The sequence below is a fragment of the Dioscorea cayenensis genome, unplaced genomic scaffold (assembly GCF_009730915.1).
Source record: "Dioscorea cayenensis subsp. rotundata cultivar TDr96_F1 unplaced genomic scaffold, TDr96_F1_v2_PseudoChromosome.rev07_lg8_w22 25.fasta BLBR01001904.1, whole genome shotgun sequence".
NCBI lineage: Eukaryota > Viridiplantae > Streptophyta > Magnoliopsida > Dioscoreales > Dioscoreaceae > Dioscorea > Dioscorea cayenensis.
In genome coordinates this window covers 899-4,893 of record NW_024088295.1, presented here as the reverse complement: position 1 = coordinate 4,893, position 3,995 = coordinate 899, and the positions used below count along the sequence as shown (strand labels likewise).

At 30.5% G+C, this 3,995-nt stretch overlaps 1 long non-coding RNA gene across 1 annotated transcript; it reads right to left on the bottom strand.

Annotated features, from left to right (window-relative positions):
• Positions 1–297: 297 nt before the first annotated feature.
• LOC120257139 lies at positions 298–2,657 on the bottom strand. Its single transcript, XR_005535541.1, has 3 exons — positions 2,541–2,657; positions 628–1,101; positions 298–309 (listed from the first exon to the last, which is right to left on the bottom strand). It is a non-coding gene; the product is annotated as an uncharacterized LOC120257139 (long non-coding RNA).
• Positions 2,658–3,995: the final 1,338 nt, after the last annotated feature.

Here is a 3,995-nt window from a genome sequence, read left to right as displayed (position 1 = left end):
TGCAAACACTCTCCATCTTGAATCAATGCATGTAAATACACCCCTGTAATATAGAAAATTTGCAAAAAAATGCTTTTAATACACACTTGTTAGTATAATAATGCCATTCTAGAATTAAAAATTAACCAAAGAGTAGTTGCTAACATACAACAAAACAGGGTAAACATTACTTCATAGAAACCACCAAAACAACAGGCAACATTTCAAGTTCAGAAGTCACAAAAATTAAACAACTTCTAAAGACTTGAACACCTTTCACTCAAACAGAACCCTGCTGCTAAGTGCTAGCTCTATCCAAAAACAGCTTCCCTGCAATGCAAATAATATGTATAACATCAACATTTCTGCAGTTAAAAAAAGCTGAACAAAATAAATAAAGATATAACTGCAATTTTGGTTCTTCAATCATCCAATAATTAAATAAAAAAATGAATAGCCACCAAAACTACTCACTCTTTTTTCATAGTTAAAGAAATATTCTTGCATTATTCTTCCTAATTCAAAAGCCACAAGAACCAAATGGGACATATTCTTGGTCTATGGACTAAAGTGAATGAGTATAGTTCAGGAACCAAAAGTGCACTTTTGGCCATAAATAAACGGCAAAAGTTTAAAATAGTTTCTTACCATTTCCCATCAGTTTTGCACCTCACCATCCACAAATTTCCTCATCCACTCTAATTTCCAGTCACGAGGCCTTACCATAAAGCTCCGGGCTTTCACTTCATTCTTGTATAAAGCATCAAAAGCCCGTTCTAGGATCATCTCATCATACCCTTCATTCTCCAGCTGTAGTAACTTCTCCATAAGTTCTTGAGTCCAATGAACATAGTTACTTCTTATTGCCTTCGCGACATGCTTAAGTGCTTCAGCAAACTTTGCAATGCTATCATTTTTGTCAGTATCTGTATCTTCTTCTCCTGATTCATCATCTTCATGACCTAACTTGGCAATTTTATCGCTTTCTTCGATATCTGTATCTTCTTCCCCTGATTCGGCATCTTCATTAAATGTGTGTAATATAAAAACAATAGATACCATAAGAACTGCACAAGCAGCCAGAAGAATTCGTTTGGTTTTTGCATCTTCAGCAGCATCCATCTAATAATTAATACATATCCTTTGGTCAAATGACAACAATGCAGTTAAAAACCATGTATAATTTGAAGCACAACTTGCACCCAAATCAGGTCAAGATACTTAGGAATTCAAAGAGGCCAACTATGAAGATATAACAATAAAGTCATGTATGAGTTTCTTTTTCAATATACACCAACATTTGATATGAATTAACTACATAAAATGACTACTATGAGAATTATTGCCACACAAAAAATAATAATAATAACAATACTGTACATCAACTGCACACTGAACTCAAATTCAAAATCAAAAGAATAGCTCATGAAAATAGTGAATAAGACTGAATAAGATAGGAGTTGACATTGTGAGAGAAGAGGTACAGATATCAAACATTTCAAAGAAATATGTGTACACATAGTATCACAGTTTTACCTTCCATTAAATAAACAAAATCATCACTATTTATATGTTGACTTCCAGCCAAAGAAATGAGAGGGAAAAAATAGGTTGAAAAACATCTCACACTCAACCACTGAAATAGCAATAGGCAACATAAATATAAAGACATTTCAAATAAACATGTCATATATCTAAGCATTCAATAATAGGTATGATCCCCCATTAGCTACACAGATCCATTAAAAAATTTCACCAGAAACCCTGCCATTTAGGGGAAAAAAATCAATCAAACATCTTAAATTAAATTAAGAAGAAGCAACAAAGAAGCTTAACCTACCACGTGATATTTTGCAAGAGAAAAATGTATAGCAATTGGTGATGCAAATCTCAAAGAAGCATGCAGTATGAGCATCAGGCAAAAAACCATTAACTACTAAATACATACGAGTTAGATGTTCACTAGAAAGTAGAAACCTAGCCATCTTAACTATTTCACAGCACCAATAGGCAACACACACCTCAAATATTTCAAAGAAATATGGGATACAAGAATTCAAGCAAAATAAATTCAATTTGGAAGGTTGAAACAAAATCCTAGACCACAAAATGATTTTCTCAAATAAAAAAAAAAAATCCTATAATTCAAAGCAAATCTCCTTCTACTCAGATGTTTACTACAAGCCCTGTCATCTTAACTATTTCACAGACAAACATCACAAAAGACATTCAATCAAACCCCAAAACAACAAAATCAATTCTTGAAAAAGAAAAGGTGATAGCAAATCTCAAGTATTTCAAAGAAATATGTCAAAAAACCACCCAATCAAACATATTACCTCTCATTAACTACACAAAATTCCTCACAAATTGGATGTTGACCAAGAAGAATTAACAGATTCAACAAAAAAAAGAAAAAGAAAAATGTCACAATAAATCAAATCAAGCATCTTATCACCAACCATGAAAAGAAAAACAAAAACATAAGACAATGCCCTAGAATCCCTGAATCACACTGAGGAAGGCAAAGGGAAGGGAATCAAATCAAACTTCATTCATACCTACGAGGCTTTCGATCTCTTTGACGACGTTGCCAAAAAGGTGAGATTTTTAGGTTTTCGGGCGGAGGGAGAGAAAAGATGAGAAGAATAATAAGAAGAAGGCACACCAAACCAAACCCTAGTGTTTTGGGAAGTCACTTCCACAAAATCCATTGTTTGGTTGGCGGGAACTGGAACTCCTGAAATGGAGGCGGGGCCCACTTTTTTAAAATAAAAAATTATTATTTTTATTTTATTTTATTTGCAAGTAATATTAATATATTTTATTTTATTTTTAAAAAATAGAAAATATAATTTTAAGCATATAATCTTGTTTGTATTTTGGTTTGAGTTTTGGACCATTACTGCCATGTTTATCTTGGTTAAGATTGCTCAAGTGTCTAGTAATTTTTTTTTTTACTCAACGAATGTGGACAAATTATGTGTAAGGTATGTACATACTTTTTAGTTATATCACACATTCTCATTATCCATGGTGGAATTTCATTCATGATTTTCTCCCATTAGAACAACTTTAATGGGAGTTTGATGAAAATCGACGCTTTATAAAGAGGGTTTAATGACTATTGAGTATTTGGCGGCCACCAAACCAAACGCTCAATAAGTGGGTCCCATTTATTTTTTATTTTTTAAAATTAAAAAGTCATGAGACCCACTCCTTTAAATAAATTTATTTTATTAAAAACATTTAAGATTTTATTAAATAATTATAATATGAGATATAGTTTAATGGGTATGAGTTTAATGGGTTGATTGTGGGTCCCATTTATAATATAACTGTTATAGGAGATATTTTAATAAATAAAAGAGTTTAATAGATTAATTAGGTGGAATCATTATCAATTGTTATAATGGGAATGGAATGTGTATTAATGAATAGTGGTACTATAGAGGCATATGCATTACCCCCAAAATTGAGAGGAATAGAACTATTTAGGGAGGAATGAATAGTGAAGTAACACTTTTGACTTTATGAATAATTAATTAAATAAAATTTATAAAATTAACTATAATAATTAAATTAAATTAAATTAAAATAAAAAAAATTATTATATTTAATTACAATAATAAAAGTAAAATGACAATTTTCCCATTAAACTAATAATTAATCAAAATGAGATATTTAATGTGAATATTTAATCATAATAATTATTTTTAATAATAATATTCAAAATATTCTTTAGATAAAAAATTTATTTATCATTAATCGGATTTTTGGGTATCAAAAGTTTAAAAGTAATTTTATCATATTCTCTTGTTAAATTTTTTTCATTCCCAATGACATATTTCTTTAACCAAACATAGTTTTCATTCCCATTCATATTACTATAGTATTATTACCATTACTTCTTTCAAGATTCTCTGCCCCATTCGATTCAAAGTGAACCAAACACCCCATAGGTGAAGCACTAGGAATCCCACCAAAAAATTTTATTTAGAAGACCAAGCAATAGT